Source organism: Anser cygnoides, chromosome 1 (assembly GCF_040182565.1).
Source record: "Anser cygnoides isolate HZ-2024a breed goose chromosome 1, Taihu_goose_T2T_genome, whole genome shotgun sequence".
NCBI lineage: Eukaryota > Metazoa > Chordata > Aves > Anseriformes > Anatidae > Anser > Anser cygnoides.
In genome coordinates this window covers 12,458,879-12,484,350 of record NC_089873.1, presented here as the reverse complement: position 1 = coordinate 12,484,350, position 25,472 = coordinate 12,458,879, and the positions used below count along the sequence as shown (strand labels likewise).

The following is a 25,472-nucleotide window of genomic DNA, read 5'->3' as shown; positions in this document are numbered from 1 at the left end:
CTAGAAGAAATCTAAGCCCACCCTCCTATGACCATATTCTTAAAGCCTCAAGTTAAAGCCAGAAACCCTACTCATCCATCCATCCATCCACCCACCCATCTATCCATCCATCCATCCATCCATCCATCTTCCAGCACAGACATTTCCTATGCTTCCCAGTATTTCCAGTAATATCATAAAGGACCATTTACCCATCTCATATTAACTGATCTGTGCATGTAACACACTTCAGTCCATATGGCACTATACACAGAAGACAATTTTCTACTTTTGTTTTCCATACAATCACTCTTATGATATAAGGTAATTTATAAGGTAATTCTCTCTCTCTCTCTCTCTCTCTCTCTCTCTCTTTTTTTTTTTTCTCTCTCTCTCTTGTTTTTTTTTTTTTTCTGGGGGGGGGGAAGTGTTATACAAGATATTATGGATTATCTACACCACTATCAAAAGTGAAAATTCAAGTTCTTCCAAACCAGCATTTCTAGTGGGTGTAAAAAATGCTCTGGAGTTTAGATTGCGCTATATCTCATTGGACTGCATGTTGAAAAATTTTTAGAACTGGGATTCTTGTACTGCTAAGGTAGGCGTGTCCTTATAGAAAAACATTTAATGCCTTTGTCACTTAACACTTGAACACCTTTTTACTTATCCCAGAAATGAAGACTGTAAGAACCCTTTGAAGCCAGAAGAACCAGACAATTCCACATCTGTCATCTAAGTTTCTAGATGTAAGTGTAATTCTGCAGTATTTTGGGAATCTACGGAGTCCTCCAAATTTACACTATTAATAGATTTTTTTATTTCACTCTCCTGAAGTAGCAGTAGTGAAAGAAGGGATGAGGGGGAATGATTTTAAACTAAAAGAGGAGAGATTTATGTTAGAGGTTAGGAGGAAATTCTTCACTCAGAGGGTGGTGAGGCCCTGGAACAGGTTGCCTAGAGAGGCTGTAGATGCCCCATCCCTGGAGGTGTTCAAGACCAGGCTAGATTGCTCTGAGCAACCTGATCTAGTGGGTGGCATCCTTGCCTATGGCGGGGGGGTTGGACCTAGATGATCTATGAGGTCCTTTCCAACCCAAGCCATTCTATGATTCTATATTGGCTAGAGTGGGTCAAATAGAAGAGAGTCAGTTGACATCTGCTGAGGCTAGTACGAAGTGTTCTCACTCAAATTTCTTTGGAACTCATAACAAAGTTGCACGGATATTGATGTTTTCTAACTTAGAAATTAGCAACAGTCTTTTATTGCTATAACATCAACATAAAACTTATTTCGAGGAGATAAATAAGCTTTAAGCATTACTGCTGGAAAGGCAAATAGACACTGTTTTCCTGCCATCCAGTAGTTACAATACTGTGTAAATCATTTGGGCTGCTGGCCAAAATTCCCAGCCTAAAATGAACAACAACTAGCATGCAGTGGAGCCACTCTGTGCACAGAACCCTCACTGAACATGATGACTTTCCTGATGAGCAAGAGGATCACATCATAGGTATGCATATGATGGGCACCAAAAATGTTCAAAGCAGAGTACACTACTGATTTTCAAAAATGAATTGTTATGTTCACCCAACTAATGTGCAATTTAGTTTATTACTATCAAAAAACTGTCATTTAATTTCTAAGAAATAAGATAACGATTTTAGACTTCTCATAAAGCCTATTGTAAAGTCTAGGCTGCCATATAAATTGATAGGAACAAGAAATTCTGAATTTCTATATTGATGGAGTAATAAGTACAGGCCTAATACGGTAGAAGAGGTGGGAAGATTATCTTCCACTTAAAGGGTATATGTATATACACATTGATTTATAGATACATGTGTATACATGTATACGTATATATATGTATATGTATACATGTATCAATAATTAACTGAAACCATATAATAAATATGGATGAAAATCTGTCTCAAGCATGGAGACAATAATTATGTTTTGGAAATAGTGTGCAGTAATACTTATCAAAATATAAGTGCACAAACTGATATTTTGCTCCTCAAGAAGTAAATACATTATTTTCTTAATCATTAAGTCTATCTTCTGTAATCCCTTGAGAGGAATTTGAAAATATCCTGGCAAATTCAGTGTTTTTAAATTATACTCTTTTAAAAATTAGAGCTTTAATTTGAACAACAGCACATACATAATCAAATTATTGAGGCATGACAAAAATAAATTAATGGTCTACTTTGTTACAGAAATACTCTCAGTATTTGCAATGTTAATTTTAAAACAGTAAAAATATGCATATATCAACATTAAAAAAAAAAGCAATAAAACCTCTATTTTATTTGTAATACTTATCAGCCTTAAGGCTGGATTTATTCCTAAAAGAAGCCATAGAACCAGGCTGCAGTTTTTCATTTCATTTATATGCAAGTAAAAGGTTCATGCTTAAAAATAAAACTATATCCAATCAGTAGGAAAAAGGATGTGTTGTATAAGTATATTTAAGAAGTCTTTTTGAATTTTGTGCAGTAAGCAAGCATGAATGTTTTGTTTTTCCATTACTCTTCAGATTTGGAATTTGCAAGTCCATGTTTCAAAAGTAATGTGAAAGCAGATAAAACTCTTTTAGCTTCTGATCCTTAATGTCAATATTACTGATGAGTAAAAATATCCAAATGCACATATGTTACATACAAAATTTACACAATTGAGGGAAACCATTACAAAATTATCACTGACAGTATTATAAGTAACTTGCACCTTCAGAAAGACTAAAAGTTTTAATCACAAAGGTCAACAATTTTGGAATAGATTAGATTTGGTTTGGGGATGTACCTATAGTCCTTTGTGCTCAGAGGAGAAACATTGCCAAGAGGAAAGAGAAAGAAAGAAGGCTGAGGTACAGATGTGGTCCTATTCCAGTGACATAAACAAGCCATTTGACATGTGTGGACTGTGACCCATGCTAGAGATAACATTTAATGTGGGCCTCTCTGTAGAATTAGTCATTATCCTTGACTTTAAAACAGACATAAACAAGTGAGAGATGATGAGCAAAGTTAATACCAATAGCCTTTGGATCTCCCAGCATTGTCTTGTCAATTTATGGGAAGGCACAGGAACAGATCACAGGAACTTTCTGCTCTTCAAAGACCAGATGAAAGATTTAAAATAAAATAAAATAAAATTTAAAAATAAATAAATAAATCATTAAGTTGAGGAGGAAATACACTACCACCCAGCCTGCTAGAATGTCCATACTGTTTTTTCCTTATGGGAGTGGTAGAGGAGTCACACCAGCTCTTGGACACTTCTAAAGAAATTGCATGAGCAAAATGGAAATCAAATGGATAAACACCTTTCAACACTGATGTCAACAGCAGAACTTTATTTGTTGCTTCAGAAGACAATGCAACAGGAAACCTCTTAAGAATACAAAAATGAGGTTTTGGACTACATGTAACCACTGAAAAATCTCATAGCTCTTTTTGTGAAGAAGGAATTCAATACCAATATCCTGGTTAGAACCTAGAGCTCATACAAGTGTTGAAGGCAGACTGAAGATAGAAATGCTTTATTCCTGACTTTGATATATATGTATGTATATGCATGTGTATATATGTATGTTAAAGATCATTTGTCTGGATAAACCCCTTCCATCTCAAAAATGGAAATAGGATATATCCCTTAGAGTGAAACAATATACATATATGTATATATATATATATTTTTAACAGCATTAAATAATTCTTGCATCTAAGCTGTCTGCAGTGCTGCTGTCAGTCTTTACATATGCATCAAATTCCATCCATGAAATGGCAAAAGACTTGCATTATACAAAGTTTGCATATAGGCCCCTTCAGTTTGTAGAGGGCTTAGGAGGCAGAAAATGTTATGTTCAGCTTAAAGTTAGCAAAAACTCTTACCAGTTTTTTCACCAACTGATTGTGATGAACGCGTTTCAGAGTTAACCAAATACCATCATCTAACTGCTAAGCACCGTGATCTCAATAACTTTGGCAGAAACAGGTGGGTAGTAATGGAGAATCATTAAAAAGTCTGGTTTATTTTTGGAGGATATTAATTTAAATTTATTGGGATAGTTCAACTGTTTCTCTCTCCTTAAGATTGTACTAATGCATGTACAGGCCCATGATGAGAAGAAGGTAATTACAGTCCTCTCTAGACAGTGAGTTCATTAAGTGTTATTTGGGATAAGTAAGTTTTTAATTGGTTTCCAGTGCCTGTAAGGAGGATGGCCTATGGTAGCACAGTAGTGAGGATTTGTACCCCTACTGCTTTCCCGTGTTGGAATTCAATAAAGTTTAATTGGATTACAATGGGGGTATCCACAAGATGTCAATTACTGGTATATTCACAGTGTGGACCTCTTCTTCCAGTGGCACTTGGTTGACTCATTCTGCACACTTCTTTTATTACAGGACCTCTTCCCCTCCTTCCCAGATAATAAGTACTGTACAAAGATGCCAGCCTCTTTATTAAACAACAGCATAATCACACAACACTTGTGGCACTGTCTTCAAAAATTAAAGTTCTACCTGCTCTGAGTTTACAGCATGTGACCTACTTTATTCAAAACTAGTCCGGGAATGTCCTGTTGCATCTGTTACTTTGCCCATGTGTTGATTGCCTCCCTCCCCATAAATGGAAAAAGGTGTCAATTCACGAATTAAGCAAAACATTTGTTCATATGAGAAAATTGACAGAATTGTTGGGAAAGCATATCCCTCAATTTCCACCATTTAAGGTACGTGAAACAATAAAAAATAAAATAAAATCACTTAACCCATTTTTCTGGCTGCTTTCTAGTTCATTTTTATCTGATTTAAGATCATAAAGACATCATAAAGACATCAAATGTTTTTCCTAAAAGTACTTAGTACATCGCAAAACAAGTTATTTAAATTGATTAAAACTGGTCAAAGAAGTTTCCAAGTCTCATTTTACATAAAAGATATTTTGATGAAATATCATTTTCAATAACATATAATATTTTTAATACATTTGTTCTTTCCTTAGTGTTTGATTTCTAAAATATTATGGAGAAAAATCATTTACTGATCTGCCTCTCTAAATGACAGCTAAGGTGTAATTTAAAAAAAAATCACTGCGGTTGTATCAACATTAACAATTATGTGACTGTGTTTTTGTTCTATTATTATTTCACTCTGATTTAAGAAGTACTAAATTACAAATTAACAAACACTTTTAATACTTTCCAGAGAACTGATCCTACCACTAATAGAAATGAATCAGAAGGAAGAAGAAAATTTAAATTTGCAGTAATTATATGTAATACTATAAAATATCAAACACAGGTTTCTTAACTGAATCTTCTAACATCAGTATTACTGCACTGTGATTTCCCCATTACTTTATCATTGTCAATTTGAATATTTCCTCAGCACTCACTAGTTTCTAAATGATACAAAATTCATTTAAAACACTTCTGAAATTTTTATTTACAAAATTCAGATTAGAGCATACTAATAACAACAACAACAACAAATAAAATTGCTAAGCATGACCTCTATTAATTTATAACAGCTTTTGTTCATTGTGTTTTTAAATAATAACAATAACAATAATAATAAATAATGCCATAAGAAAATAAAATAACTTTTGAAAGAGTTCAAAACTAGTTTGGGTATTCTATTTGCATATACTTTTTAAAGTACCTTGTTTAAAATGAATTTACTTCATATGGGGATGCAACAGTACATTTGCAAAAGAAAATGGAAGTTCTATAGTATTTGCACAAAAAAGAATTCCACGGTACAATAGATACAGAAAGGTACCACATTTACTATTGAAAATTCTACAGTTAATTATCAAGGATTCTAACACTTATTCTTCTGGAGCCAAGAAGAATTTTACTGAGAAATGGCTGATTTTAAATTTCAAACAGGATTGTTCTGGAGAGACCTTCGTATTGGAAGTTATTACTTTTTTGTTGTTCCATGTCATATGACAGGAAAATGTAAACATTTTCCATACTATTGCTCCTACAAACCCCCAAACCAAAAATCCCAATGGGGACTTACTTGGAGTTCTGCAGGCTAGAAGTTTAAGCTGAAATTCTTCTGATTTTTGTTTTGTTTTGTTTTGATTTGTTTTGTTTTGTTTAAGTCAGTAACTCCTACTAACAAAAAGCCACAATTAAATTACTCAAAAACATAAACAAGATTGTATCTATTTGTAAGCATGAAGTATGATAAAAATACTTGAAATATGAGATATTTTAATTATTTTACTTCACTTTTCTTGATTTATTTTCAGAATTTTAACTGTGTAGTAACACTTTACAGTTAATAGAAACATGCAAGTGTTACTATCGATATTATTCAATCCATCTTTGTATTCATATATTTTTTTAAAAAATACTTGTGTTAATTGTGTAAATTTTAAGTCTGAAGAATTATATACTTTATTTCCTATAAGAACACATAAAAGATAATTTCAAATTTGTATTTCAATCAATTATTAGATAGTTGTGCTAGAAACTGTCAGACTTTTTTTTTGGTACCAGTTTTAATGTTTCTTTCTGGAAGAGTTTGCTTAAAAGAAGCTTCACATTCATAAAGTACGTAGTAATATTCCATCTAGTCATTAATAGTCAAACACACACATACAATGGCACAACTGACACAGGCAGCTGAGTTGGGAATTGAAACCGTAATAATTAACAATAGATTTCTTGATCTCACCATGACAAGTAAATGAAACACTCTGCAGCGTGCTTGCCCAGTGGAAGAGGGAATTAACTCAGTATGAACAGCAGAATGGAAGCACATCACTGATTAGATCTAATGCACAAGGAATGCAACAATGGGAAGCTTGTGTTAGCAGATCACATCAAAGTCTTTTCTAAATATTGTGCATGCATATGCAAAAACACACAGAAACATATTCCCAATAAGAACCCGTCCTGGTTTCAGCTGAGATAGCGTTAATTCTCTTCATAGTGGCTGGTAGGTTGCTGTGTTTTGAATTTAGGAGTAAAATAATGTTGATAACAACCTAATGTTTTAGTTGTTGCAGAGCAGTGCTCACACAAAGCCAAAGACTTTTCAGCTTCTACTGCTCTGCCAGCAAGGGGGCTGGGGGTACACAAGAAGCTGGGAGAGACAGAACCAGGAAAGGTGACCAAGACTCACCAAAGAGATGTTCCATACTATGTGGTGTCAGGCTGGATAATAAAACTGGGGGGAGTTGGCCTGGGGGAAGGGTGGGCAGCTGTTACTTGGGGACTATCCAGGCTGGGCATCATCTGCAACTGCAGTGCGCATCACTTGCTTTGTATATATTATTATTATCATTATTATTGTTGTTGTTGTTGTTATTCATTGCTTTTCTTCCTATTAAACTGTCTTTATCTCAACTCATGTTTTTTTTTTTTTTATTATTATTATTATTTTATTTATTTATTTATTTATTTTTTATTCTCTCCCCCATCACACTGGCAGGGAGTGAGCAAACAGCTGTGTAGTGCTTAACTGCCTGCTGGGTTAAACCACAACAGAACCTTAGTGAAATTGCACAAGAAGTACTAAACACAATCCCAAGTTCAATAAATAAGTAGGTAAAATAAAATAATTGTATGATTTAACTTCCTATAAACAATTTAATATTTACATTTCTTTGGGAATTTTGGTCTCACTTCAAGTCTCCAATTTAAACGACTCCTGCTCAGCTTCCTCCTCTCCCCATTCAGGCTCACGCCTCATCTCTGTTCAGGACCTCGGAGAGCAACAGCACCTGGGGCCGCTGATCTCCCCTCAGCCATGAGCAGCCCTTAGACTACAGAGATAAAAATCACTTTGTGCTTTCAGTTTGCATGAATTATCTTCCTCTGTTTTTCCGTATGTCTCTTATTGCTGCTCCATCTTTCCCTTCTTCATCCCCCCCCCTTTTTTTTTCTTTTACAGTGACATTCACTGTTGCAGCAACATTCCCACTTGTCAGAAACAAAATGTTCTCCCTTTCCTTCTTCAAACTTACTACAAGACTTTTATTTATTTATTTAAGGCTGTCTTGTATTTTACGTTGACAACATTGCATCGGTTTATGTGGCAAGGTTTTGGTAGTGAGGAGAGGGGGCTGCAGGGGTGGCCTCTGTGAGCAGAGCCCAGCAGCTGCCCCATGTCAGATCAGAGCCAACTCCAGCCGTCTCTGAAAGGGACCCACTGCTGGCCAGAGCTGAGCCAGTGAGCAACACTGGTTGGGCCTCGGAGAAATTTAAAAAATGGAAAGTTGCTGTGCCACAGAATCTGGGAGAGAGAAGTGAGAAAACTTGAGAGAACCAGCCCTGCAGACATCCAGGTCAGTGCAGAAGGAGGGCAGGAGGTGCTCCAGGTGCCAGAGCTGAAGTTCCCCTGCGGCCTGAGGAGAGGCCCCTGGTGGAGCAGGCTGTCCCCCTGCAGCCCATGGGTCCCATGGCGGAGCAGATCTCCATGCTGCAGCCCGTGGAGGAGCCCAAGGTGAAGCAGAATCCAGGCTGGAGCTGCAGCCCATGGAGTGCAGTCCACAAAGAAGCAGCTGATCTGGTGGGAGCTGCAACCCGTGGGTGACCCATGCTAGAGTCCCTGAAAGACAGGCCCCATGCTATGGACCCATCTTGGAGCAATTCCTGAAGAACTGCAGTCTGTGGGAAGCCCCCTCATGACCAGTTTGGGAAGGAATGCAGTTTGGGATGGACCCCACGCTGGAGCAGGGGAAGAGAGTGACCATGAAGAAGTGGCAGCTGACAAAGTGTTATATAGACTGATTACAACTAGACTGATTACAACCTTGATTCCCCATGCCCCTGCACTGCTCAGGTGGAAGAGGTAGAAGAGGGTGGATGGGGGAAAGGTGTTTTGGTTTACTTTTGGTTTCTCACAGTTTTAGTCTGTTAGTAAAAGGCAATAAATTATACTAATCTCCCTACACTGAGTCTGTTTTGCCCGTGACACTTTCTGGTGAGTGATTTCCCTGTCCTCATGTCAATCTTTGAACCGTTTTTCATTGTATTTTCTCTCCCTCTTCCTTTGAGGAGAGGGAGTGAGAGAGCAGTTGTGGTGGAGTTCAGCTGCCCATAAGGGTGAAACCACCATGGAACATGCACTAAAAGTATTACTTCATGAATTATAGCTTTGTTGTTTTAATATATATACCTGAGTCAGATATATTGCATTCTTGTACGCTGTTAATTGTTACAAAACTTACTTTGCAATAACTCTGAATCTGAAATGATTGTGACTGCAACCATATAAAATTTTCACTACACTCATAACAATACAGTTGCAGTTACTAATCTTCTTTCACGTATTAAACACATTTGAATGATACGGATTCCCTTTAAAGCTCAAAAGACCAGTTTAAGTTCAAAATTGTAACAAAATATCTAATTCTGCACTCACAAGGTGAATAATCCCAGTCTGTTCAATGGAACTGCTCACCTGTACAATGGCACATGTTATGCCCTTGCAGGATCTGTGCCTAGATTATTTCATTAAGGCTCAGAGTTTAATTAATTCTCAGACTGATATAAATCAAGAATGATTCCCAAAAGTCAGTAGAGATTCATTGGTGTAACTCAGCGTAATTTTTAGACTGGTTTCTTATGGAAAATTAGGTTTTGTGATGACATTGTGAAAGGGAAGGAAGGAGGGAGGAGAGGAGGGCATTGGTATGATATGCACATATGTATGCATATGTCTGCGTGCCCTTCGATCTCCTCTACTAAGCCTGAACACAAAGGCCAATTTAAAACAATTTTTATCATGGAACTGACAGAAGATACAAATGTGTAAAGGAGATATGGAAAGGATGAATAAAGAGCTCATTCTTGAGCTCAACCACCAGATTCATAAGAGACCAGTTTTGTGGATTTGGCAGTATTGAAGCATTCTTTCTTTTTAAAAGATGGAAGAGTTTTGAAAATATATTCCACATCTCTCTTTTAACACTATGGCTTTTGTACATTCACTCTAATGCAAGGATTTTGAAGCACATCTTCAGCAATGGCCTCCCATCAGACTAGGAATCAGAGGTAGCCTCTCTTTCTTTACAACAAACAAAACATCCATGTAGTGTACTTCAGAAGATTCAGACACAAAAAAACAGTTGGCCTCAAATGAAAACACAGTCAAACTGTTGAAATGTTGTGAAGAGCTGCTTATACTGGCTCCAAGGCACCTTCTGCCAGAAATTCCCTTCCAGTCATAGCACTTACACAGTAGGAAAATCAGGCATTATGAAATGTGAGGTCTGAAGAATAAAGCCTACATAGTCTCAAATCAAGATATGTAAGTCTTAAATAAATAAATAAATAAATAAAGTCTCAAAGAGATACATATCCCATAGAAAAGAGGGAGGCCATCAATGTCACATATAAATGTAATCATATTCAAACATCAGCAATGCATTATAACCTTAATCTGGATCATGAAGAACACAGTTTGGACTAAAGTATAGGCCACTAAATTACATGGCAACTGTGGATGAAGAACAGTCTGGATCCAGTTAATCTCTGCTGACAAAGTTTATTACGGAAGTTGATATAAGACTCTACAAAGCATGTTGAGTTGAGCAGCAGAAGAACCTCTATCTTGGAGAGATTTCAGAATGGTTCAAAATGACAGGTCCTATTTATATATACAGCAAAATAGGAAGGCAAGCCACATCCATTACTAGGTCAGTAGCTATGATTATGTCATTATTATTGCAGAGATTCCATACCTTCAAAGTTCTGAAGCAGAACAAATAATGCCACTTGCTCTATAGGCTCTGAGAGTGAATATCACATGGAGCCAAATCTATTACAGCATGCTACTGATAAATAATATTTGATCTCTAATGTCTCTCTTTTTTGTTTGTTTGTTTGTTTTCCCTAGCACAAATAAAAATGTTTTCTCTATAAACATCTCAAATGTCTTTACTGTCTTGGGGATCACAACTTATCCATATTCCACCAGAAATGGTGGGTTCCATTTCCAAAAGGATTCTACAATGAAGGAACACCACATTTTGCAGAAGGAACTTGACCAGTAAAGATTTTAAAGGAAATCTGTGAACTCAAACATGATGTTTATCTGCAAATGAACCTAATGCAAGATACTAAGATCTTCTGTAAAAAATGCTCACTATGTATTTTTTTCATATTACAAAAAGTAACTATTTATCCGCTTTTCTGCTTACCAAAACTAAAAGTTATGATTAGTAATTAGTGTTGATAAAGAATACCAACTCTAGAACTACAGAAGATTAATATTTTCTAAGTTTTATATCCTATGCAATAGGAGCATTAGAAAATGTTAAAATACAGTTAAACAGTTGCAGTTTCTATTTGTAAAACTCAGAAAAAATACTAATAGCTGAATCTTTAATGATACCTTTGGTCAAAATTTTATCTGATGTACAATTATAAGTTGACACCCAAAGCACACAGCTTATGGTCTCCTCAGAATGAAGGTAGTGGCAGCTGCTGATTTTCCAGAGAATCAGGCCTTTATCCAGTTGTCAGACTCAACACCAAGAGCCTAGTCTTATTTTTCTGCCATTGCATTTTTCTTTATTCTGTAGATCACCTCCTCACATGAAGAGAAACCCACTTTTGACATATATGTCAGGATTTCTAATATCACAGCTTACCTCACTGCACCCATTCTCCACTGAGAAGACAAAATTCTCATGAACAAAGGTTACATCTACCAAAATCCTGTGCATATTCATTCAGCCTTTCCAGTATTGAATGTTATCTTACCTTCTGATATGAAATTTGACCAAAATCATTTTTAAGCACTAACTTTTGAGTATTGTAGCTAAAGAAAACCCTTATAGCCTAATAAGTACAAAATACAAATGTGATATTTTATGGCAAAACATTCAGGCTTTCTACTCCACTAAAATATTATCCAGAAGGGCTGGATTCATTGTAACAAGAGAATAAGGCAAGAGTAATTTTTCGATGACTTCCCCTAAATAAAGACTGAAACTTTGGTTGCTTTATAGATCTTGACTGTTGGTCTTGTGCTCTCTGAAGGATTTACAAGAAAAGAGATGGATTCTTGTCTTGCAAATGAGTCTCATTTGATTCCAGAGATGGTGCAGGCAGCAATTTTCATATATAGAATATATACATATATATATATATTTTTTTTTTAAACTGGTAATTGGGTAGTTAGTAATCAGTACCAGGATATACTGCAGGTACTACATTGAATTTTTGTAATTCCTTTTCAGCTAGTCAACTTTTTCATGTCATAGCAAAACATTCTATTTTATAGGTATTCTTAGATAGGAAAGAGGTGCTCAACCAATGCAAACATCAGTATCAATAATCAGTAGTAGAGCACTGATAGCATTTGTAACAGACACTACTGTCTTCTCATAACAACAGGTAAAACAGATGATTGAAATGTGGAGAATTCATTGCTTTCAAACCAGGCTACAGATGGATAAAATGTATTCTGAATTTAATACTTGATAATGATTGGCTGGGTTGTTTCTGTCCTCTGTTTCAGAAGGTCAAGCAGGACTCATTGGTAGGAACTTCTTTCTTACTTAGGACATGGTTAAAACTGTCATCTATGCAGCTCTTTTCATGAGATAGGTGTCTCAGAGGGAAAGAAGAGAATCATCAGAGATGAGTGATGAGCTAGATCATTGCTGTGAGAAGTGACTGAAAGCAGTGTAACGACACTTCTTTGAAAATGATGAATCTGTGTGTAGAAGATATACACCTGTCTCATGATGCTGTGGATACAGTTTTCAAAGAATACTCATATCCCAGTGAATTGTAATGGAAAATCTGTGGGACAAATCATTAGGAAAACGTTTTTCAGCTTTCTGCTAAGATTATAAAATCATGCTATGTAATCCTGGTTCATAGTTTGGATGAGTTCTTTGTGTTTCCTTTCTTTAGAACCCTATTTTCATTCAAATCTGATCACCGTTTATAAGGGTGACGACCTCTATTGTAAAATGTATTGACATCAATAATTTAACCTTAGCTGAACTGCACAATGCCATTTACATTTGGGGGCAGAGGTTATTTTACTAGATTTAAAAATGAAAGAATATAAGAAACATGACATTATTCAGTAAGGATCTATATATTATAACAACACTGTGGAATCATTCTTTCCTGAGGGAAAATTTGGCACAATCATTCCTGAGGCTCAGTCAAAATTTCCAGACAGAGTTCTCTTGGAATAATATTTAAATAATAATAATAAGAAGAAGAATACGAAGAATAACAATAACAATAATAATATTTTTGGTTTTCATTCCCTGACCCTAAAGTCCAGCTTTCTGGATTAACAGAATGGATTAACAGTTTTGAAAGCCAGTCAAGCTAACAGTCATGGTGGTGACAGTAGATTTTTGGTCTTTCCCTGGAACACTGAATTGTTCAGTTAGTTAAACTAATTTGAGAGGTGATGTGATAATCTAATTATCTGCAGTCAAGTGTAGTTTCTCATATCAATACCCACTCTGGAAAGCTTCGAGAAATAAAAACTGATTATTGTCATAGAAATACGGGAAATTCTTGTCTCAGGAAACAGTTGAAAATCTGTGTATAGTAAAACAAGATCTATCTAGTAAGGAGAGGGTTTCTCTACATAACCACAATAGAACAACATTTAAGCCTCACCACCTCAATAGCTGAAATACGGATAGCACTCTCCCACAAAAATAAATTTAGATGCAAGGATTACAGTCTCTAACACAAAATTAAATAAATATAAAACACTGTAAACGTTAGGGCCTTTGTTAAGAATTGCACAGCAGAACAGACAACAGAATTAAGCATGCCTGGAAGTAGCACAGCTGATATAATTACAGAAGAAAAAAAAAAAAAAGAAATGAAAAATGTTCATGTACCATGAAACTTGTGCTTCAGCAAGTATGAGATCGATGGATTATATGGCTTTTGAAGGCTTTCATTTACAGTTAAGTCTAAACTGAAACACCAGAGCATTAAAGTCAGAAAAATCTGGAGGTTAGCATTTTTTTCAATGAACAAAGTATTAAAAGTACTCCCTAAGTGAGCACTTCTTTTGTTATATAAATCCCTGTTCACTGAACCGATTTCCTGTTAGTAGACTGAACCATGGATTAGGTACATGTGATTTGAAGAATGTCACTAATGAAACAAATCATCAGGAAAGGAGAAAGAATTTTAAAGTGTGCTTAGTGCACTGCAGGGTCATAGTGACGAGGTTTTGTAGAGCAGGTTAGAAACTCAATGGAAAAAAATAAGGGAAAAATGTGAGTGTATAAAAAGGGATTTATGAGGTTGCTTAGGAAAGTTGAACTCTCTGAAAGAGCCGCTTGGAACTGAGGTAGCTGATGAAATATAAATGTCAACAAACATTATAGTTTAATGTAAGTGAAACATTTGTAATACAAAGTTGTAAAGAAATGGCTGCAGTTGAAGTCAGTCTGGGTTAATGGAGGCTGTACATTCTTACTGTTCTCATCAAACAGTTGGCAGTCAGAGCCTCTGGCTTCCTCTGCTAAACTTGCCATTAAATTGGTGTGACTTTGAGCAAGTCAGGACACCAATGCCTCAGTTTACCCATTTATAAAACAAGAGTGTAATTTAACTGTGCTGCAGGGCTTAATTATGCTCTCAAAGTACATGGGATCATTGTACGAAACATTATATGCATGTGAGTTTTTATGAGCATAACATCTGTATCAACAGTTCTTTGAATAATAAGAGAAGACATGAAATCTGCAGGATTGCAGGTGTAAAGAAAAAGGCATTTTTCCCTCATTGTATAGTAAATTACACATCATTAGAGAATGCGAAACATAAAATGGGACAACGCTGTAATTTTGCTGAGAATCCAATTCTATCCCAAATGTAATAATCTGTAGCTTTAGGATTTTTTTTTTTTTTTTGTCTGGAAGATAGTCAAGGTCATGTACCAAAATCTAAAAGTCTGTTGTTCATACTGTTACAGGCTACACTGCTTATCACTATATGGCACAGACACAAACTATGATTGGCCCTTTGTTTCTGTTTCAAACAATAGATGTAATTATAACATTTACACTATCATCAGGAAAAAATAGTTTAGCAAATTATTTTGCCATTTAACATGATTTTTTTTTTTTATTATATTTCAAAACACACATATATTCTCTGCAGCTGCTAACACTGAACAGGTAGGAGCATCCTCTAAGCATCCTTCAAAGAGCCCTTCTTGACTTTGTCACATAGTAAACATTTGTACACATGCAGGCATTGTGCATTCGAATCATCAATCCCAATTCAGTTTTAAAGTATTTATTTATTTATTTAATGAGGATGGGGTTGGTGGATTCTGTGGTTTAGTTAGGTTTTCAATATTACAAACAGTATCTCTATATGGCAGAAATCAGATATAAATTTATACCTTCCTGCATTAAGAAATTACATTCTCTGACAAACAAACAAGAAAAACTTTTCAATGCACATTTAAGACTCTGACTAGCATCTCTTACAGAGCACTTATTCAGAAAAATTAAACTTTTTTTAAGGCATAATATAAAGAATTACAGTGTATTACAGCTCAGTCTAACTCACTTCAGTTCTACTTCTGAAGCTTGCAAAAGCCACTGGGAATATCCATGACAGCCCATCTCCAAAAGCAGCATACGACAGGACAGAGTGGTAAAAAGATATAGTGAGTAAAGGGCAAAAAAATAATGCTGTGTTTCTTTGGAGTAAGTGAAAAGCTTTTCCATTATTCTTTTATATTGTCTGCAAAAATAGAATGCCAAATATATATGGCAGGCCTCTGATAAGGAAGGGAAGAGCTAAGGTTAATTTTGTATTACCTCATTTCCCAAAGTTTGAGTTCGAGAGATCAAAACACCAGTGGCTAGCTTGTGAAATAGGCTATAGAGGGAAATCTACAGATCTGTAGGTAACTTGCATATATTTTAATTCATTTGTTGGGATACTTTCCATTAACTTTCACTTAATTTTTGTTGGATTTTGTGGATTTCCAAGTTATGGACTTCAACTATTTTAAAGACCCTATAAATTTTTCTTGAGGCTGATTTAGGTGGTTATGATAAAGCAAAAGTTGAAAGCTGAGATGTCAATTCTTGTTAGCCAAAGGGAAGTATTTCTTCCCATTCCTGACTACTTTACAACAGTGTAAGGGTGTAAGGCTAACAACAATTACCATCATTGCCATCATTGGATGCTGCAGTTAATAAGAGACTGAGATGGATTATTGATAGTTTTTCTCAAACCTAAATAACTTTAGTCTGTGTGGGTTACACTACTTCTAAGTACAAAAACGGAAGGCAGATGTTTCAGAGATCTTTACCTGTGGAAGTCTAAGTACAGCACTAATGTTTCCCAACCTCAGGCTCTTTGCAGGGATTTCTTAGTGATCAGGACAGAGACAGACTGACAAAGGCGTGTGCTTAGTTGCTGTTTCTTTATGAAAGAATGTTCTCATTGCCTGAAAATGGAGGAGGTGAACTCACTCTAGCTAGATTGCAATCTGGCCTGGATGTCATGGAGAAGCATAGTACATGTTCCTTTATTATTTTATTTTATTTTATTTTATTTTATTTTATTTTATTTTATTTTATTTTATTTTATTTTATTTTATTTTATTTTATTTTATTTTATTTTATTTTATTTTATTTTATTTTATTTTATTTTATTTTATTTTATTTTATTTTTTTCCTGGTGTTTATGATTGAAATGTATTGCTCCATTTTTAGGGGATTTTACATGACTCACACCTTCTTCCTCTGTATCCACCACTAAGTTATTGAAGCTACCTTTTTAACTGTAGTGTATAGTAGTAATAACAATTCACTGGACATAATAAAGACAAAGGTTGGATGAGGAAATCTGGTTAAATTTTAAAAGAAATCAACAAAATGTATAGAACTTAAATAATAGACTATTCTTATTTTTATGGAAGTTATTTAAAAATGCTCCATCCTATAAGCTTTTCCTAAAGACAGTGCAGAAGTACTGTAGTCTTGAAAGAAGAGATAAAAACTACAGAAAAATATGTTGGGGGGAACAGAGGAAAAGATGCATTCTCGCTATTGTTGCTTTCTGCTATCAGATGAACAGACATGTAGCAAACTCAGGAGGAGATAGTTTTTCGAAGAAAAAGACAGACAATTTTGAAAAGTGGTTATGTCATAATAACTTGCCAAGAGTTAGTTTTTTAGAAAGTCAGCTCTGAGTTCATTTTTGCCTCGATTTCTGCTGGATTTTTTGGAAAGATTATTTACAATGAATAACGTCCTGCAAATTGAAACATACTACCAGGACTTTAAACCACATTCAGCTTAAGTGAACTACAAATCATTGTGGGCTTCCTTAACAAATATAGGTAAGTCTATTCATACTCCAGAGATATGCCTACTGTTAGAGGAAGTACCTAGTCCGCAGGAACTTTGGAAGAAATTGAAGTATTTGAGTTTATCTAAAAAGGTCTTCAAACACAGTATTTGGGTTACTATATTCAGCAAACTGCAAGCTGATTTGAAATGGAAATATATATCTTTAGAGTAAAAAGAATGTGCAGATGGTCTTGGATGACTGAGAAGCAAAACGAGTACTAGCACAAAATGAGCACAAACTGTTCATTTTATGAGTTGTCATGGAGAGAATTATGAATGGAAAATATTCGTATGCACTAATGAAGGCAGGAGAGCCCTGAAAGAAGCATTAATTACACTGTAACTGCATTACTTTGGTATGGACAATTTGTTGTACAGTATTTCTTATTTCAAGTGCTGACACACTACCTTGTAAAACTTGATGCCAATGCATCAGCTTTCTGGAGAGCAAAACAAAGCATTTACATTGGAAGATGGAATCTTTTTTAGGAAAAGAAAAGAAAAAAAGTTTGCTTATTCATAGAAAACTACTTCAGCAAAAGTGAATGCACCAAACCTGAGAAAAGGTCAGAAAGGACAGGAAAAGGACAGGAATACTGCATTTCATTTTTGTTCTAAGACAGAAGACTAAAGGAGATGCAGAAATCATTATGTTTTATTCTGTAAACACAGAGCTGGACAGGTTATACAGAGTATGTTAATAAATGGAAGTAGTGATAACAATGGCCAACTGCTCATACTTTCGGAGATAAGATGAATCACCAGTTCACCTATGATATAATATTACTGACTGATGAGAATTCGGTGACTGAATTATTAAAATTATCATAAAGTAAATTCCTCCATTTAAGAGTTTATCTGATAGAAATTAAGATTGTGAAAGCAACATAATGTATCATGTTTTCAGACATACCATTAGAGGGTTTACAGTGTCCATAAAGAAGGAAAAGACAATTCCATCAACTTTTGGAACAGGATATTCAAAATCACCTGCCCATCTGGGATGCAAAATGCCACACATCCTGCCTCCACCTCCTGCAAAAGCAGTCACAGTCTTACTGCGTCTACAGGACAGTAAGAGGCAGAAGCAAAAAAAAAATAAATAAATAAAAATCTGATTCTCACTTAGGTCAAGAACACTGGTTAGGACACAGCACAAAGCTGGTTGCATAGGCAGCTCCCCCATATAAAGTGATTTTACAGATTTTGAGATCAACTCAGTTTAAGGCAAATTCCATTCAGACTGACACAGTCTATAGTTATAATTTGTTGAGCACACTGATGGACACAAAAAGGAAAACACAGTATCTATTTTAATTACTGTTGATCTGAAAGTGCCATCAATAATAGTGTGAAAACAGTGTATCAGGGGTAAACACTTTTTCTTTAATGACATCAATTCACTGAAAGTTTTGGTGCTTTGGAACTGTTGTAATAGGCAATACAGTGTTACTACTGAATAAAGAGAAATGCCTAATTTTCTTACTTTTCAAATATCTCCAGAGGCAGTTTATTTCTCTGTCTAAACTCTATCAAAGAGAGATGAGAGATATTAGTTACATATATGTGGTAATCAGAAAATATGGCATGAATTTAGTCTCAATATTTGTAATATATTTCTTGTTGACAATAGAAAACTTTTTTTTTTTTTCTTTTATATTTTGGCATCCCCTAGTTTTCATGGCAAGCAGCCAATCAGTAACAGATATTGAATATTACGGGTTACACCCATCAGAACCAGAAGCCTTATTTATGTTTAGATTTGCAATAAGTTCCTGTTCTGTAACATGGACATTTGAGAATTCTTATGTTTCTAGTATGAAGTAGTTTAAAATAATTATATACTCAAATACAGAAATCTAACTATTCTTAAATTTTCCAGAATGGTATATTCTCTGACCTTGTTACCAGTTGCCATCACTGTGCCCACTTAGTTAAATAACTAAGCCACTGATTTTTTAACGGCTTATTAGGGCTATTATTATTATTTTTTAATGGCTCCCTTATTTTTACACAACTAAACAACTCTTTTGTGTAAGAATTATTTTTGTAGGTATTTGCATATAATTTGCAATATTTTCTTATAGAGTGTTTTAAAAACTTTCTGTATTTTTCTTATAATTAGAATTTACGTTTTAATTCCCAGTCTGTATATGCCTATTAATTTTATTCTTTGGATTTGTGGTTGGCTGGGGGAGAAGCTGTTTTGGTTTTGGGATTAGTGTTTTTTTTTGTTTGTTTGTTTGTTTGTTTGTTTGTTTTAATCAGAAATTCTACTAATAAGGCTCTCTTACCTACTAGCTGATCAATGTCTCTTTCTCTGTTTTTTTGAAGTGTTCAGCCATGATACTTTTCACTGACCTTACTGGAATTTGAGATGATTGGTATGGTTTGAAAATACAAACTTACTGTTTTGCAACTGAGGTCCCAGAAAATGAAGCATGCATCGCTGGTAAACTGTTTTGCAAATGTACCTATTAGTATGGTAAGATACCACTACAAAAATGAATAAAACACAACAGGTTTGCATGATTTCTCACAAAATTCCTCTCTGGTAGGAGATGACTGCTTGATGAAGCAGAAAGGCACCTCAGCTTCCATGCCAGTTCCATGAAATTCATGCTCTCCTCACAATAGCAATCGGTATGGATGACAATGACTGTGAATTATTTTGAACAATTTTGTTTTAAGAGTAATAACTGAGACTAAGGAAATAAAATTTATTTTTGGTCTAATATCTTTGTTAACAACTGTAGAAATTACCCCTTTAAGCAACTTTTCTCGCTAGAAAAATAACTGGACAATGTTTACAGATATTAACATTCTCTACAGAAAGAGCATTACAGTAATAATAAAACATTAAAATATGATGACTCTATTCATGGTAGGCTTCAATTTTTAAAGGCACCTATTCTCTATTGAACTAATTCCAACCATATGACTCAGAGACCAATTTACAGAATATAAATGAGTGTATAACATTATTCTGCTACATAAAATGGAATATTTCAAGTACAAATGACCACAATCCATTGTTAGCTTTCTTACAGAATTTACCCTATGACAATAGTAAAGGCAGGTAAATGCTAGAAAACTGTTTCTGCATTACCATGATTTTTTTTAATTTATTTTCTTTGTGGTTATAATTAGGCCAATTCTATTTCCTTTTCATCTACATAGCATTCCTATCATGTCTGAGGTCCCCTCTAAAGCACAATATTTTTCTCTGAAATACCTAACAACTTAAGAATCTCATTTTTATAACAAAGTTTCTAAATGTCACAATTTGAAATTAAAAAGTTACAATATTTAGCTTCAAAAAAGTTGAAAGAAAATATTTCCCTTCCCTCTTCGTGGTTCACTTAAAAGGTTGAATTAAAGTTCTCATGAAGTTTGACACCTAAGCACATTTTTCACAAAATGTGCTATTCCTCACAAGAAAGTCACCAATAGCTAAGCCCACTAATACTGCCTTACCACTGCCTTGTCCAAAGCAGGTACACATTTAAATGAAAAAAAAATGGATTTTGTGCTGTTACAGTTTTACTCAAATACTTCAAGATTTGTGTATTTCTCTAAAAAATCTGATAATGGAAAATCCTAAAATACAAACTTTGAAAAACTGTAGGCAAAAGTAATACCTAACTGCTCTAAAACACTCTCCTCCATCAAAGATTTGTTTCACTTTGTTCAGAAACTTCATTGTTCCTGAAAAGTGTTCTAATGAACAGCTTAGCTATGGTTATAAAACATTTTCCATGTGACTTACTTTTCTCTGGTACAAGACAGATAAGGAAATAAATAGATTTGTTCTCCCAGAATAGCATTATTAACTCTTATACATCAGATATTCATTCCAAAGCATTTTCCCTTAATATAATTATTACTTTGGTCAATGAAAGAAAACCAAAACAACTTCACCTGAACATTAATAAAGGTTTTCCTTCTAGCTACCATTCTAATTAACCACACAGTCAATAATGATATATTTTGACCTCATTTGTAACACAATATAGAATCATAGATATTTTGACCTCATTTGTAACACAATATAGAATCATAGAATATCCTGAGTGGGAAGGGATCCACAAGGATCATAGGATCATAGAATGGGTTGGGTTGGAAGGGACCTTAAAGATAACTTAGTTCCAACCCTCCTGCCCTGGGCAGGGACACCTCCCACTAGACCAGGTTGCCCCAAGCCCCATCCTGAACACCTCCAGGGATAGAGCATCCACAGCTTCACTGGGCAACCTGGTCCAGTGCCTCACCACCCTCAGAGCAAAGAATTTCTTCCTTATATCTAATCTAAACCTAAAGCCATTATCCCTTTTCCTGTCACTACACTCCCTGACAAAGAGTCCCTCCCTAGCTTTCCTGTAGGTCCCTTCATATGTATGTGGGGATTCTCAAGTCCAGCTCCTGGCTCTGCACAGGACCACCCAAAAATCAGACCCTATGTCTGAGAGTGTTGTCCAAATGCTTCTTGAACTCCAGCAGCTTGGTGCCATGCCCATTGCCCTGGGGAGCCTGTCCCAGTGCCTGACCGCCCTCTGGGTGCAGAACCTTTCCCTAACCCCCAGCCTGACCCTCCCCTGTCCCAGCTCCATGCCGTTCCCTCGGGTCCTGTCGCTGTCCCCAGAGAGCAGAGCTCAGCGCCTGCCCCTCCGCTCCCCTCGTGAGGGAGCTGCAGGCCGCCATGAGGCCTCCCCTCAGCCTGCTCTGCTCTGGGCTGAACAAACCAAGGGACCTCAGACCCTCCCTATATATCTTCCTCTAGACGTTTAACCTTCTTTGTTACTCTCTTTTGGACACTCTCTAATAGTTTTATGTCCTTCTTACACCGCATACAAAATGCAAACAGTGCTAGAGGTAAGGCCAATAGACCTAGTTAGATCTAACATATAGATCTAGTTATTCTACTTCAAAGAGAATATTTCACATCTCAGTAAAACTGACAACAGATATGCATAAATTCATTCTAATGGGAACATTTCCAAGCAGACCTGTTTCCATGTGAGAAGTATAACTTTACCTAAACTGCTATTCCTTTCAACATTATTCTATGGTGTCAAGTAATTTTTACAGTGAAAGGTAATCACTCTATAAATAAATGAAAGGTAATTGAGGATATATTTGCAGCAGGAAAAAAAAAATCTTTTAATTTGCAGCTGTATACTTGTGCCTACATACCTGGCTCGTTCCTGGAATTTTGTTCTTTGATTTACATCTACAGTATCACATTGAGAGAGATGCAGCAGGTATTGTCAATGTATGGCCTTTTTGCTATGGTTTCATTCTCTCTCTTCCTTCATTAATTATGACAATTCAAGATGCTTCTCTGCCCCAAAGGTGAACAAGGTAAACTTGGAGGAATAATTCTGGGACAGATCTGCTTTCTAAACATGCTCACTGCTCAGTCACAGAACTCCTCACACCAGCACAAAGGATCACGCACTCCTTAAGATATGACTACCCTGAACTTAAATTTAGTTGCTTAACCTACCTGAAAAATAAGTCCATTCTGTATTGCAACAGCATGTCTATAAAAGTGTGCTAAGTGAGATGTTTTTGTTGCTTCATTATTACCCTGCACATTAAAGATTTAACTCTAAGGCTGGACTATGTTCATCACAACCTTTTGAGACTAGCAGTTCAGCCAGTTTTCAGTCCATCCCACTGTCCATTTTTCTATCCTGTACTTCATCAGTTAAGTTAGTCCATGAGGATATTCTAGGAGGCAGTGTTGAAAGTCTTGTAAAGTTGAGATAAACATCATGTCCTGCTCTCTTCTAGTTCACTGACCTAGTCATTTCATTGTAGAAAGGCTACCAAGTTGACCAAGCATGATTTTCCCTTTATAAATCCATGGTGACTATTCCCCTTTCACCCTTGTGTCCTTAATATGTTTAGTAACAGCTTCCAGAATTATTTGTTCTATTACCTTCCCAAGGACTGAGGTGAGGCTGATCAAACTGCGTTTCCTTGGAACCTCCTTTTCCTTCTGGAAGATAGGAATTACATTTGCTTTCTTCCAGTTCTCCAGAACATTTGCTGATAGCTGTGACCTTTCAGACATGACCTTTCAATATGAGTGACCTCTCAGTGACACTGGCCAGCTCTCTCAGTGCTTGTGGGTTCATCCCATCAGTCCCAATGGACTTTTTAATGTTTTGTTTAAATGTCCTCTGACCTGACCCTCCTCCACTGAAGGCGTCTTCCTTTCCCCAGAGTTTACTCCTGGTCTCAGGAACCTGGAATTGCTAAAGGCCAGTTTTACCAAAAGTTACTTTTACCAGTAAAGACCAAAGCAAAGAAAGCATCCCCTTCTGTATCCATTCCCACCAGGTCCTTTGCACCATTTACCAGCAAGTCCACATTTCCCTTCTGCTGCTGATATACCTGTAGAAGACTTCTTGCTGTCCATTATGAGATTCAACTCCAGGTGGGCTTTGATTTTCTAACTCTGTTTCTGCATGCTTGGACAGTGTCTATATATTTCTCCCAGGTCATCTGTCTCAGCTTTCACCAGTATATACTATGCTTTCAGTACTAAGCTGACTTGCAGAGGTATAGTTATGTTTTATGTGTATGTGTATATATGCGTACTTTAATTCTATGCCAGTAGTTTAGAGTTTAACACTTTTTTTTCCTTACGTTGAAAACACAGTTGTTTTTAAACCCACTCCCCTGGACAGCTATGTATTTCTAAAAAAAAATAAAATAATAATTGCAAAATTCATTACTCTCTATAATTACCAAGTTAATTCTAACTACAAAGTAAATGTCTCATTGCCAAATCATGGTTTTCCTTCATCCAATATAATCATATGATTAGACATTCTGTTCCATATTTCCCTAATGATTTTATTTTTTTCATCTGGAGATTGAATTTTTAGTTTTGTTTTTGAGATGAATGTCATAGCTCATAAAGAATCAACTTACTTCAAGCTTGTTCACAGATACTGATAATAAAATGGGGGAAACATCAAGGATGATTTATTACACCACATCAAGCAGTGAAGAAAAAAATAACCTTGTCAGATGTGCTTTTTTTTTTTTTTAATTTAAATGAATGTGATAATGTTCTCCTTCTCCATCTTTTCAAAAGTAATGTTTATTTGTAACTGATTTCTCAACAATACTGCATCATACAAAGGAATGAAATGGCTACTCTGAATGCAGAGTTGGTAGACAGTATTGCAGCTCTTTTGGTATATGCAACTTGTTTAACTGGTCATAAAACAGCTGCATGCTATATTTCTAGACTGGTAGTCCTCTTTAAGCACATTTTAGAATGTTATGTAAGCTATTAGAATGAAAATTGTTGGGGATTGATAAGCAGTAATGTTATACATCAGCAGCTCCTGCAACTCTGCAGGTAGCAGTGTACCACAGTACATTTCCCTCTGCCCAATGTATTGCCTTGGGCATCAATCTCTACAGTGATTTTCCATGAGTTTCAGAGTAAATGTGCTCAGAATTTCCACTGACCTCAGTTGACTATGACTGTACCCATACTCTTTCCTATTTGTGTCCAATTCTTTGCTGGACTGACCAAAGCATCAGGTCATCTAGGTGTTTCACAGAAAAAAGAAACAGGATCCAACTTACTTTCTCAAAGCTGCAATGTCTCTGTAGGTTTTGGAAGAGTTTTTAGAAAAGGAAAAGAAAATGCTGAAAATGAACAGTGTTTTCTGTACTAAATTCAGCCAATGTGATTTAGCAATAGTTACAAACATACTTTCATAATAGATTTACACTTTAAGAATGGAACATACTTATTTCAGTTCTTACACATATCAGTAAAAAAGAAATAATAATATTGCGTGAAAACTGTTTATCTTTAAATTTCTTCAGAAAGCTAGATTTCCAGTCACATATGGAAACTATTTCTACTTTTGATTGTTTGCAGAATACTGCTGAGACCAATACCTCTGAGACCAAAGAAACCCTATCTCCTGTTTAGCAGAAACCTTGTCTTTCAGAATCTGAAGCTGGCCCTTCCTGTCCTGCCTTCCAGAAATATCAGCCTTGGGAGGAAACTGTTTGTGTTAGCTCTTGGAAATTCCCTGACACTGAGCAGAAGATAAACGGTACAGGGAAGAAAAGGGTACATCTAAGAGGGTAGCTCTGA

The 25,472-nt window shown here is 35.7% G+C and overlaps 1 protein-coding gene and 1 long non-coding RNA gene across 15 annotated transcripts in view; both read right to left on the bottom strand.

The window, feature by feature from the left end:
• MAGI2 (membrane associated guanylate kinase, WW and PDZ domain containing 2) overlaps positions 1 to 25,472 on the bottom strand; it is a 771,534-nt gene that overhangs the window by 423,048 nt on the left and 323,014 nt on the right. The window lies entirely within an intron of this gene.
• Positions 7,362 to 25,467, bottom strand: LOC125183309 (uncharacterized). Its single transcript, XR_007165103.2, has 2 exons — positions 21,370 to 25,467; positions 7,362 to 21,330 (listed from the first exon to the last, which is right to left on the bottom strand). It is a non-coding gene; the product is annotated as an uncharacterized lncRNA (long non-coding RNA).